This window comes from Rhamphochromis sp. 'chilingali', assembly GCF_963969265.1.
Source record: "Rhamphochromis sp. 'chilingali' genome assembly, chromosome: 6".
In the NCBI taxonomy this organism is placed as follows: domain Eukaryota; kingdom Metazoa; phylum Chordata; class Actinopteri; order Cichliformes; family Cichlidae; genus Rhamphochromis; species Rhamphochromis sp. 'chilingali'.
In genome coordinates, this window is record NC_137933.1 from 10,429,190 (window position 1) to 10,443,024 (window position 13,835).

General features: G+C 40.0%; 1 protein-coding gene across 1 annotated transcript in view; it reads left to right on the plus strand.

Annotated features, from left to right (window-relative positions):
- The first annotated feature begins 7,875 nt into the window (after window positions 1-7,875).
- The window catches only part of lrrc4cb (leucine rich repeat containing 4C-b), a 46,806-nt gene continuing 40,846 nt past the window's right edge, over window positions 7,876-13,835 (plus strand). The window contains exons 1-2 of the mRNA XM_080884874.1: window positions 7,876-8,003; window positions 8,197-8,625. The gene's annotated coding sequence lies outside the window, so the exon portion shown is untranslated. The remainder of the gene's footprint in view (window positions 8,004-8,196; window positions 8,626-13,835) is intronic.

Consider the following 13,835-nt stretch of genomic DNA (forward strand, 5'->3'; position numbering starts at 1 on the left):
TTGAAACTTCCCGCCTTGAGTGCAGGAGTATCACGTTTTCCTCCATGTTTGCTTTGTGTTCTCTCTACAGTGCTAAAAAATGTATACATATTATATTTTATATGGAATATTTAGCTGAATTTACATTAATATTTATTAAGTACATTTAAATTTGTAATTTATTTATGAATAATATTGTTCTTAATAATTTAGTGTTAAAATTCATGGAAATTTATATATTGCCACAAAAAAGCTATAAAACAATTACAGAGGATATTTGCCGTTTCCGCAAAGTTCCTGGAGCTACTCAGGAACAATTATTAGAACAATTATTAGTCTAGGTTCTAAAGAAAATTCAAACTTTCAACTGCGACTTTGCGGGAGTGGAAAAAGTTGAATTAAACCATTAACCCCACCACAAAGAAGTAATGGTACTTAAATCATTTTAAAACTACTGTTTGGTCAAATATTTGTAATTGACCTTGTTTGTGTTTTTGACATTTTTTTTTACCACTTTTGCAGGTTTGCAGCTTTTAAGACGATGAGGTGGTTACTTAGCATTCGTATGCCTTGTTCCTCCCTCACACAGTGTTGTGCATCTTGATTGGTGCTAGTATCCAAAAAAGCAACACTGCAGGTGACACACTTTTAACATCTGGCCTCCAGGAGGCTGCCACCATGGGTCATGTTTGCTGTGCCAAGAGATTTTGAGGCACTACAAAGTCACAAACTATGCAGATTTCTGAAAATATGATGGAAACAACAATGTAAAGGATTTATTAGGAAACGACTTAAAACTGGTTGATGTCATGAGACAGCAAGTCTCAGAGTTTTTCCTTTTTACCCTTATTTTCAGGCTTATTGTAATACCTCCCTTAGTTTATTTGCTTTTAAATAAAATACCTGACATTTGTTCTTGGTAAACACTAAAATTACAGACTAGCCTAGTGACATGTATCCCCAAATTGTTCTACAGGAAATTACTCTTTTTGACTTTTTGACAGAAAAAAACAAAAATTGCTCACTGCACTGAGAAAATGCTCATCACATCGATAAGGGCCATAATATTAGTATAATGAATACTTGTGCATTTTTTAAACTAATACATTTTGTTGTAATTTCCTTAAGAATTAGTATGCAAGACTTGAGTCAATGACTTTCTTTTCTTTTTAAAAGATATGAGCTAGCATCGCTGCCATCCCTAAGGTGATTGGCTATTAACTGAGTGCCACAGTAGGTGTGTGGGTTTTCACCAGCTGCTCCTGTTTCCTCCCACAGTCTAAAGATGTGTTAGTTGAAATAGTGATTCTAAATTGCCCCCAGGTGTAGATGTGAATGTGAGTGGTTGCCTATAGCTCACAACCAGAGATTTGGACACCACAATATAACCCTGGATGGATGGATGGATGGATGGATGGATGGTCAGATGGTCACTTCATTCTTTATCATGTGATGGTGTTTTTCACAACATATTCAGATGTGTGGTGTAATCAGAAAGCTCTACGACACCCCAAAAGGCAGATACCTCACTGAAACATGGCTGATTCTTTGTGTCAGTCTCCTTGTACGCCTGGGGACCACTACAAAGGTTCTTACTACTCCCTGTTCAGATCATTTGCAAGTGTGCACAGCACCACCTCCATTGTGTCAAAACAGCCTTGAGATCCTTTAATGTGAACCTGTAGTTGTTGGGCACCAGACCTGGCATTTATGGAGAGCAGCAAGCTGTCTTTTTCAGTTTGGGGTTTTTTATCTGACATAACTTGATCTTATATTTGTTAGCAACCTTGGCTAAAATTAAAGTGAAATAAAGTTATTGTGCTGTCAACACTGAGTGTGAGGAGAATCTTTAGACTTTCCTGTTCATGTCACAAAGTCCCACCAGACTATTCTGACCAGGTCAACCCCTCAAAGAAAATACCAGGGACTTCAGTTTGCACGAATGAGCAGAGAGGGCTTTTCCTGTCTGTTGGGATACAGGTAGCATGCTCTACTTGATGCTAATAAGGCAGTCCCTGAGCCTGTCTTTAATAGAATTTAGTCTATACGTGACAAGAATTTGTCACTCTTCAAAGTCATGCATTTAGTTGCAAAGATAGTCTCCTGTTCATCAACTGCTATGGCAGAGATGCAAAAAAGTCAAGCACACTCAGCCTTTGCTCTCTGCGTGGGCTTCATCTTGTGGATATCTGTCTCTTTGGGGGCGGCCATTTTAATATTCAAACCAAGCAGAGAGAACAAGTGCAGAGGGACAGCGGCCATTTGAATAATTGAAGAGGCTCCGTAGAGCTAGAGGATCCTCTCTCTCTTTCTTTCTCTTTCTCTCACCATATTTCCCCTTCCGTGTTTTTTTCTTCCAGCCCAGCTTCTTGAAGTTTGTCCCAGAAAGCAGTCTGGGACTTGTGCTACCACAGCAGCCGAGCCAACATCCCAATAGACTGATGGGAAAAGATAGAAAGGAAGGAAGATGAGGGAAAAAAAGAGATGTCTCACAGAGGGAAAGAAATATAGAGGCCAAACTTGTTTTGACAGATAAGTGGCTATGGACCAAAATGAGGGATAAAAAGAATCAACTAAAGCCATCTCTGCCCATAATTTGTTAAACACTTTCACATAGCTTTTCCCATCTGTGTCCTTCAATTTGTCTGACAGACTTTAAAGCCAGTATCTCTAAATAAGCCAGTGAGCAGTATCCTCTTTCTCTTCCCCCAAAAAAGAAAGAAAGAAAAAGTCTCTGTGAAGCTCTACGAAGCACATTTAGATTCTTACTGTCCTTTATCGTTTCATCATATCTCAAGCAGAAACTCGGAAATTTCATTCAACTAAATTGTTCTCTCAATTATGTGTTTGTAGCAAAAGGGCTGTCAGGATTACCTTCAGAAGCAATTTTTATTTATTTATTACTGGATGAAGCTCCACATTTAAAATATGTGTCACACATCTTTTTCTGTGTTAGACAAGAGCTTTCCATGACTTTAACCAAGTGCTGTGACTGACTAAAAAGGTCCATAAAAAGGCACCGAAGGAAGATATACTGTATAATCAGATATTTTAGTTGAAAGAAACTGCACATTACAACTTGTCAAATACCTGAATGTAAGTATTTAATGGGACTCTGTGCAATGCCTATTTATTCAAAAGCTTTTAGAACCACCTTTAGCACCAATCATTTTAAGCAATCATTTTCTGTATGATTTATTAGTCTCTCACATCAGTGTGGAGGAATTTTGGAGTCGTCTTCTTTACAATTTTGATTCAGTCCATTTAGATTTCTATGCATTCATTCATACACAGTTCTCTTAAGGTTCTGCCATAGCCTGTCAACTGGGTTGAGGATTGGACTTTGACTGGTGCTATTGCAACAACTATATTCTTTTATTTTTTAGTACTGATTTGCTGCTGTGCTTGATTGTTGTCCTGCTGCATGGCACATTTTTGACCAAGCTTCAGCTGTCAGATCCGTGGCTTCACATTTGAATACTTTGGAATACAGAGGGATTCATGGAAGACTGAAAATCATCCCAAAGCATTACCTCTCCACCACCATGGTTGACAGGTGCTATTTTTGCTGATAAACTTTGATTTTCATCAGATGTGACCCTATGCATTATGACCAAACATCTCCACTTTGATCTCATCGGTCTAAATGACATTGCTCCAGAAGTCTTGTGTTTTATTCTGATGCAACATTACAATCCTACACTGTGCTGCCATTTTCTCTTCAGAGAGAAACAAATCATACTTCATCTATTTTCTTCTTTCTGAAATCAGGGTTGTTAGCTGCCATAAGGTGAGAGGCAGATGAGAGCTTCTTTTTTTCCAACTGGACTGTCATGACATTTAACATGCTAACTGAGGCTTATAAAGTGTGACTTGTAGCTTTTGGGTTTTTTGCAGCTTCTCCGAGCACTGACGGTCCGACCTTGGTTTGAATTTGCTGGATCGTTAATTCCTGCCTGGAAAGATTATGGCACTGTATTAACATATACCCGAATGCTCCAGACCAGCAAACTGCCAAAACTTCTGCTTTTTTAGTGGCGATCACACTAGCTGATGATCACTTAATCAAGAGCATTTGATTAGCAGCACTCGGTTGTACTTACCCTCTGAACTCTTACGGGAGCAGCTATGGTGTGTTTTTCATAGAACTGCAGAGAGTTGCATAAAGACTTCGTTTTTCATATGGCTGCAATTATCAAAGTGTCCAATACATAATTATGGAAAGTTTGATAATTATTTTCATAGAAATAATTAGATAATTAGCTGCAAAGAAGTTATATTTATATGAGAGACAGGGTTGTACTTTACATTAATACTGTTTCAAATGCCAGAAAAATGATACCTATTGTGATATTGTGTAAGTAAGAGCCCTTTTGGAATGAATATGTTACATTTTGAAAGCTACAGATTATAGAACGCTCAAATTACATGTACTGACATATAGTATCCCAGCTGTTTTAGGCTGATTAGTTTGTCTGAAAAAAGGCTAAAAGAAGGATGACAGATTTACATTTCTTTAAATCCTTCAGAAAAATATAAAGGCATATACACCTGGTCTCAGAAGTGTCCAACCATGCCTTTTGCATGGAAAATAGAAGTAAGAGAAGCTGTCAAACTGTCAAATAGGCTTCTAACGCAGTATGTTGATTTACCACCCAGAAGCCATTTGTGGGCTGAAAGTCTTTGGCACTGACACTAAGTATTGCTGTTGTTCAGATTTAAATAAGACATACAGTATATTTATATTGTCCTTGTATGAAAAACATTCTAATGAGGGAGTACATAGTTAAGGCAGCATGTGGTTGACATTGATTTGATTGTACAGATCTGCTGAGGTTTTGTTTTTAGCAACAAAGGTTGTGCACCCCACCTCCCCACCCCAGTTCCCTCCACCTTTATTTTTAATTTTTTCTGCTCAAGAGAGCTCAAGGAATTAAAATTCATATTTCATCAAAGCGTGAACAAAATGCTGATAACAGAAAATATTTCTGAATGCATCTTTAGTTAGAAGACTGAAATGTCTCTGAGTTTTATGATTGTTGCCAGTTTGGTATTACTGCAGTGCTGTGTAGGAGAATTATACTAAAGTAAGTCGCAATTGTGGCTCAGTATATGTAATGCGAAACTAAAAGGTCCAGTTTTGTGCACCTGGATCTGACTTTACATGAGGCTATGAAAATGAACTAAGGTAAGAGTCCCACTAATTTAGCTCCTCAGAACAGGATTATGTTTAATCAAAGTGAAATTGGCACGTGTTCTAACAAGCTACCGTTTTAGTTATGCATGAAGAGGCAAGTTCTGACTTTCACAGATGTGGAAACTAAAATGTTTTATGAGAGTGCTGAAAATGTTTCTGGTTCACCGACTAAAGTCAGATAGATGTTAACAGATTCAAAAATAGCGCATATGGAACCAGTAATTTTAAATTGTTTTCTAAATTAAGACTTACTGTGGCTAATTATGTCTGACACATTCATTCATGGTTACCGTGTACACTGATGGCTGCTAGATAATTGTTTCCAGCCCTTTTCAGTCACATAAGAAATAAAAGATGTAGTATGATTTAGCTAACACAACTAGTACATGACAAATTAGCTAAATTACAAAATTCCAAAGGTTATAAAAATCATGGATCCAACAAGATGTATGAATAAGGTGCTGGGTACTATGATCCAGTGTTATGAAATGACTCGGTTATCACTGGCATAGACTGTAGAAGTAAAAAAATATGCTGGTTATGCTGGTTAGTCCAACATTTAGACTGAAACATCTTAACATTTAATGGACTGTCATGAATATTTTACAGATATTGAGGTTCCAAAGATGATAGATTGATCTGACTTTGGTGATTCACTGTCTTTTCCTGTAGCAGCACGCAGTGTTACAGTGCAGGATGGACTGCATCAGCAGCTGTTGGATGGATCGCCATATAAGTAAGTAAGATAACCTTTATTAGTCCCACACGTGGGAAATTTGTTTTGTCACAGCAGGAAGTGGACAGTGCAAAAGTATATATATATATATATATACTCTGGTGCAGAAATGTCCAATACCCCAATCTGATTATAGCACCATTATCAGCTCAAACTTTTAATGTGTCTAATTTCTTGGTTCATCTAACAGTTTATTTTTCTTCACAAGCGCTAACACACCATCACAGAACCTTAATGACGATATTGCAGAAATGCAAGCAGTTCACCTGCTCTGACTGGATTTTTTAAAAATATTTTCAAGAATCGAAATCATTATGTTCAGGTTTGAACTGGACAATTGGTTTGATTAATCAATAAAGAACTGAGTATTTATCAATAAGGAAGCTGAACTCATAGAGTGCAACTGTGACTTGTATAATAGCAGTTGAGAGCAATGCCTAAAATACCAGTCCAAAATCCCTTTTAGTTACTCTTTTGATGTGCTGACAGTGAAGACCGTAGCACACAATTCACCTCATTTTCATACCCATCAAGCCGTTCAGTTATGCTTTATGAAAGTGTCACTGTTTTGTGTTTCTTTAAAAATGCATCCATGTTTTTCCCCCGCAACCACCACCACCACCTCTCTGTAGATAAGCTGTCACTATTTACTTTAAACATAGATTCTCTCACAGCTCTCATTCGATTTGTTGTGTGATCAAAACAACATGTAATACAATACCATTATGACTAATTTATATTCATCTTTGTTCTTTCTCCCTCTCTCTCTCTCTCTCTCCCTGTCTTTCTCAATCTCATAAAACAGCCTGGCTTCAGTGACCAGGAGCCGCTCTGTCACGTAGCTGACTTGTGGTTCATTATGTCATCTAATGAGACAGGCGGTTCATCTCAGATCAAATGAAACCACACTCACTTCTGTCTGTCTGTAGGTCTGAAAGTCACTAAAGCTCCTTGCCTACTATCCTAGCCTATATTTCATCTTATCACTATTGGCAGTTAGGACTCAGTAAATCAGTAAGAAGATGACATTGATGGGAATGATGAAAAGATATATATGTGTGTGTGTAGATATGTGTACTGACTTTAACATGGTGGTCAATTCAGATTCTTTCTGCACTTTTTATGTGGAAGAAAGCTGGTAGGATGTGCACATGTTGAACGGTTGAATGTGGGTTTATTTGTGGATGCAGACCGTTTTGGATGACTGAATAGAGCATAACGCCTGTAGGTGGCAACCATAGGCTACCTCATCAACAACTGAATCACACGTGCGCGCGTACCGACGCGCGCACACACACACACACACACACACACACACACACACACACGCAGAGACACACAAACACACACACGTACACGGAGACATTAGACCTGGGCTTGCGTTAATGCTATTGATCCCTGATAATTAACGACCGCTGTGTGATTTAAATGGGCAGATGGACGCGCAGGCAAAGTGGTCAAAGTTAAAGTGGTCCCTAGGCGATTTTCGGGAACACGCTCTCGCCCACACGTGCCCGCACCTGCATACACTTAGTAGCCTAGCTACACGCGCACACACGTGATTCGCTCACACGCACGCGCGCGAGCCAGATCTGTGCCTGGAGACCGTGATCTCAACGTGCTCACTATTCCAGTCATGGACTGCAGCGAGCGGGGGGACCATTAGGAGACGGTGGGCAAGAAAAAAAAAAGGCGCTTTATTTGCAACACACGGAGGATGTTGGTGCTGTCTCACCACCCGGATCGGACACATGCTCCCTGACAAGCGGAATTATTACTAATAGCTGCGCTTATGTAATCAATGCGCCGGGTTGCTGTGTGTGTGTATGTGGGGAGGGGGAAATAGCACCCTGTAGAATCTTCCCATTTGACTTAATAGAGAATACTGTATGCCATATGCTCTTAGAGGAGCCTATGACAACCCATTTGTCCTGATGCGACGCCTGTGATGGTCGCGGTGGGACGGATATCCTTAATTTTATCCAATAGGCGTCCTCAGGTTTTCTTTTTTCTTTTTTCTTTTTTTTTTTTGTAGGACGGTTCTGCACCCCGTTCGTTCTGCGCTGACCTTATCAGCAACGCTTTAAATGGGTAATTGTTAACTGTCAGGTGTTTCCACTGGTTTTGTTCATCTTTATTAAAAATTCACAGCCAAACAGGCATATCTGTAAGAATCAGTCCACTTTTTTCTTTTCTCTCTCTCTCTCTCTTTTGTGCGTTTCCCCCCTTTCTCCCCCCCTCTCTCTCTCTCTTTTGGTCGAATTTGGTTTGGCGATTTTCAAAGAGGAAACCACCGGTGGGAGTCAGTTTTGGACTGTGACTCGTCTGGAGAGGAAGAGGGGGCCTATTCGGACTTGACCATCTAAAACTCTGCAGGATTTCCTCCTCTCAAGTCCAGAGGAATACCTTCAAGTCCAGGGGGCTACTGCTGGTCCTCTTGAGCGTTTTTCCCCCGCTCGCTCATTGGCGCTCGTTGCATCCGAGGGAATGGTAGCCGCACCGCAGATCCACGCAACTCTTTCTGAATGTTTGGCATTTTTCGCTGGCGAACATTTTGACTTGTGATCGAGAAAAGACGCGGACTGCAGCAGCCTCTAATCCCTTTCACATGGAGATTTGTGCCTCGGTCGTACTGCAAATCTTGAAAACGGGGACCAGGGCCCTGCTGCTTTTTCATTCGATCAACCTCAATTTCTTTTATTCGAGAAAATGCGTAAGTATTTCACTGAATTCACTCCAATACAGCCCGTTTGGTGTGATGTGGTGCTGTGCATCCCCATGTAGACTAATCTCCCATCGCCATTTAACCCGCAATTTGGTTTGCTGGCAGACTTCAATGTAAGGAAAGCTACTTTTTAAATATTCGTTCATACGTCCTTCTTTTCTTTCTTTCTCTATGGGTTACGGTAGCTGTCGCATTCTCTTTCGGGTGTGAGCGATTGTGTGCGTTCTGGATTTGTGTGTGTGTCTGTGTGTGTGAGACATATGGGCTATATAGAGAGAGGGATAAAGATAGATAGGAAAGGGGGTTGAGGAGATGTGGGGGTAACTGATGCACCAAATCGTGTGTTTGAGCGCTCGGTAGACACCGTGAGTCTGTGTAGTCTCCGTTGCCAATAGGACATTAAAGCTAGAAAAAGGCCGACGTCATATGGTAATTCAAATTCAGTTCAGGTATTCTCAGCATACACGTTTGCAGCAAAAACGGCGCCGGATTGGCCAGGTGGGCTGGCTGGTCCAGTCGAAGGGCGCTTTGAGTTGGAGGTTTGAGTCATGCTTTATTGTATAAAATATGCTCGTTTATGTTTTTTGTTCTTTTCCCTGTGCTTATACTGGTGACCCAGTGTATCTCAAACCAAGCAACTCGTGAGTGATACAGCTCGAGCAGAAAATAGGTTTTGATTCTCCCCCTAACACAGCCTGAGCAGGTCAGAGAAAGTATAGAGCAGCATTTTAAAATCTAAGCTGTCAAATCTTGAAGGACTTGTTGGGTTTAAGTAGCTTTAGTAATGCAGTCTTCAAAGAGAAAGCAAATTGAATAGGAGCTGTCCATCAGTGGGAGGTGCTGAAAATGCCCTGATGCTGAAAATACATGTGTGTTGGTTGAAATAGGCACATGGAGCTGGCATTGTTGGTGCAGGCATCAGCTAAAAGCAGTCCACTTAAACCTGAACCGGTTCCCTCTCAACTACACTCATCCACATTCACTTCTGGCGATTTTACAGCATGCCTGTAAAATGAAGGACACGGGCTGAGTGTGAATGAGTCTGTGATTCAGGGTTGGTTAACACAAATTTGCATGCACATATAGGCAGAGCCTTCCCATTATACGATACCTCATATGTGCTGTTGTTTGATGTAACATTTTTCACGAGTAGACACTTAAATAGGCTTTTCTGGTAAGCACTGGTGCAGTTGTTCTTTATGATCAGTAGGTTGCTAAAGAGTCAGGTTGTTGCAAGTGTACTTCCCAGCATGTAGTTTATACAAACCTGCTTACCAGAAAGTTGACTCAGTGTTGAAGTATAAGCAAAAAGGAACACCTATACTTAGCATAAAGACAACATGTCATGTCTTGAAATCATTACAATGCAACTACCTCGTTGCAAGAAACATGGGTCAGGCAAATGTTAATTTTTTTTTCTGTCACCCTTTTTCTTAAAGTTACTAAAGTTTTGAAAGCAAAGTGTTTCTTTCTTTGTTGTATTTTTCCATTTCATAATTTGTTAGTTGTTTTCAGTGAGCCACAGGAATGCAGTTCGCCCTGTTTAGCACCTGGAATACAGAGCTGTGCAACTATTACATTTGAAGAATGGGGTTTGACATTGTATTGCTGAATTAAGCAAGAACTGTCCTAGAAGGCATATGTTGCTCTAACACCTGTATGTATCCTTCACTGATAAAATGCATTTCCAGATGTGCACATTAACCATGCCATCGCAACTTGATTGTGATGGTATTTGTTCATTCAGTACAAGTTTTTTTTTCTTTGTAAATTCCAGTTTTAACTTGGCGTTGTAGATGAAACAACACCACATTCATCGACAGCATTTTTTTTTAATCTGAAATTTGAAATCTCTCCTGCCATTTTTAATATTTCTCAGTTTCAATATTTGACATGTCATGTTTTACTATTGCCAGTCAAATGGGGTTCAGATGATTTCCAAATCCCTCCTTTCTTTTCCCATCTGTTCTTCAAACAGCGTTCCCAACTATTTTGAAATCTGGGTTATTGTAGAGTATACAGTTTGCCCTCTATACTTTAAATATATATATACATACCGTACTCCTTTCTAAGTGATTTGCAACAGTTGTTTTACAGTTTTAAAATTCAAGTTCCTCCATGTGTAGTTCTGTTTGTGAAATCTGGAGATACCCTGTTATTGGAGTGTGCTGTAAGTGCTAAAATTAAGGCCACACACAAGTAAGTGTCTCAATAGGGCATTGGGCCACCTGAGGAGTAACAGCGAGCTCTTAGTTTCTGAAAAAAAAGGAAACCTGAAGCTCAGCTGGAGAGTTGTATTTCCCACCAGAAGTTCATATGAACCTTAAAGATGGTCAGCATCATTTTTATGGGAAAAGCTGTAGTGCTGTGTTTGGTTTCAGTGCTCGAAAGCAATGAATGGGGGGGGGGGGGGGGGGGGGGGGGGGGTCTTAGGTTGTCCTGCAGATTTGGGTTTATCACCTTGTGTATTCCTCGGTTATGAGGCCAGAAACACCCAAAGCACGAGAAATATGACCACCCCGACAAGCATTGTCAGTTCTGGCATTTACCTGCCTACTAAGGGACCAAATGGACATAAAGCATGCCAAGACCAGTCACCAGAGCAGCTCTGACAGAAGCCTTCGCTGTAGGAAATAAGCACTTGGGTGAATAAATTTCTTTTCATGCATGTCACGCATGCATGAAACCACTGGTTCAAAACAGGGTGAACGGTGACTCATCTAACCACCTCAGATCTTTTTTTTTCTCTCCTCGTTAAAGCGATGCATTTGTTCTCATCCAACCTGCTGCATAAAAGAGCTTGTTTGTAATAAGGAGTTTACGTGATTCAGATTCACCGTCACTTCCCTCCTTAAATATCGTTTTGCTAAGCTGCCTCCTTACTCCCCCAACAAACATTTGCAGCAGGTTGAATCATGTTGCCTCGCCTGTGTGGGGTTTTTTTTCTCTCCTTGCTTTTGGAAACGGTGGACACAGCGGAGGCACGCGTGTCTCTGTTTTGCTCAGGCGCTTGTGTTGTTTCACAGTTTTCTCTTTGCATTTTCCAATTTTCAAACTTCATTAAGTCAACTAATGTACATTACAGAAACTCCACAATCTATCCACTGATTAAATGTTTTTTTTCTTTAAGCCACAGGAACCAAAATAATGAGCAACTGGGTCTGCCCATGGTTGCTACACGCAGCACTAAGCATGGTAGGATGTTAATCACGGAGTAATTTGAAGGACCAGTCGCACACACCCAAAAACACACAAACACGTGTGGAATAAATGTCTTCTTTTTTTTTTCTCCAGTCTTTTAGATGTTAAATGTCCAGTCATCCAAACTAGGATTCCTAATTAATTCCCCCAAATCCTCAGGTTATGGGTCAACCCCACAAAGTTCAATCTGATTTCAGCATGACATTTTCAAGACATTTTCAAGACTCTGAAGCTGAAGCTACTGCGGTAGATTAATGCCTGTTTTTAAAGCCTTTTTCTTTCAACTTGACAACGGCAAGAAAATAAAAATAAAAAATTGCTGATTCATTTTCAAATGACTATCTTCTCCATTACACTTAAGCTTCTGGCAATTGATGGAGTCAGTCAGTGTTTTTGAGGAATACGTTTTGTTGTTTCATCAATTTATATCGTCGCCTTGCCCGTCTGCATATATCTCTGCTTGATATGGGAATCATTTATGGCTGAGCTCCTGTCTGGGTAAAGTGAAAAAAACACACACACAGCACAGTCCGCCCCAGGGCTTTGTGTTATATCTTAAATAATACAGAAGGATTGTTTGCTTTTCTATATGTATATTTAAAGCACGTATCCGTGTGACGTAAATATGTAAGTGGGTCGCGGCTGGAGATTAGAATGACTTCCAGCCAGCTCCATTTTGATAGATTGCACTCTGTATCTTTCCAGTAGTACCTCCACAAAACATGTGTTTGTGTCGAGTCAAGAGACAAGGCTGATCTGAGCGAGTTGGACTGCTCGGGTGTGAAAGAGTCCAACGCATGCCAGGCTGGAGAGAGACTTAGTATTCACTGTAGCAGCTTAAGTTATGCCTTTGTGCACCAGAAAGGGGATTATTCAGCGAATCCTGCTCTGTGTCATTCACAAGTCTGCATTTCTAAATCAACAAATATTAGTGTGGTGATGTATGAAGACGCTGCATCTGCGTGTGTGCCTGTAGAACTAACTGCCTGCTCATTACGGCTGCTTGTGGCTTATGTAGAACGGCGGCGTTGAGGCCTGCAAAAAATAAAAAAATTAAAAATCATAACTTATGGCACAAATGTTGTAATTGTTTTGACTGTGGCTGTCGGTGCCTTATTTCACCATCTGTGTTGTGTGCCATGTGTCTGCAGTGGCCTGCAGCAGGAGCCAGCCATCAACTCCATTGAGAGCCTCTGATAGAAAGAGTATGTTCGGGCTACTGGTACCATGTTTCTGCCTGCTAGCAGCAATGAGCCGCTTTCTCGAAATGACATAATGACCTTTACAGATTCTGCTACAGGTTTCTAACAATCTACATATATACAGGTAAAGCTTAAGTCAACATTGTTTTCTGTGATATGAGACGCAGCTGAATTCCACCTCCTGCTGCTGAAGAATACATAATCACCGTAAATAATGCCCTAAAGGCAATTATGGCTTTTATTCAGCTACTTTACTGCTTTATTTATTTATTCATTTAAAAAAAATGTTTCATAAGTATATGTAATTCTGTACAAATCAAGTAAAGGCACATCACAGCAGCCTACAAGAAAGCACAGAACTCTGGAAGTCATTGGAGATGTTTATGGGAATTTGCAGCGATGTTCTCATTAGTGTGTTTATTTCAGTCCCAAGATGATGAAATTAACCAGTTCGTCAAATTAATTTTTTTTTAATACTCTGTATTTTATTACACTACCAGTTAGCATAGCGTAAAACGTTTTATTGTTCAAACAGCTCTCCCTCAGCACACAGCAGGTAACTTTAAGACCAACCGTAGTCATTAAAATTTGAAAGAGAACCATACATCTAAGAAAATCCAGCTACATTTGGGCCAGTTTTGTTCAAGATATCTGGGCCTCTACAGACTTGAAAACTGCTGAATGAATACTTCATGTTATTTGTCTGGAAAACCTTGAGACTGTTGGAGTGTGATTTTATGTGTGTGTTTATGTCTCATAGTAAAGGTAACTTTATTTTACCTTTTTATTGCTGAA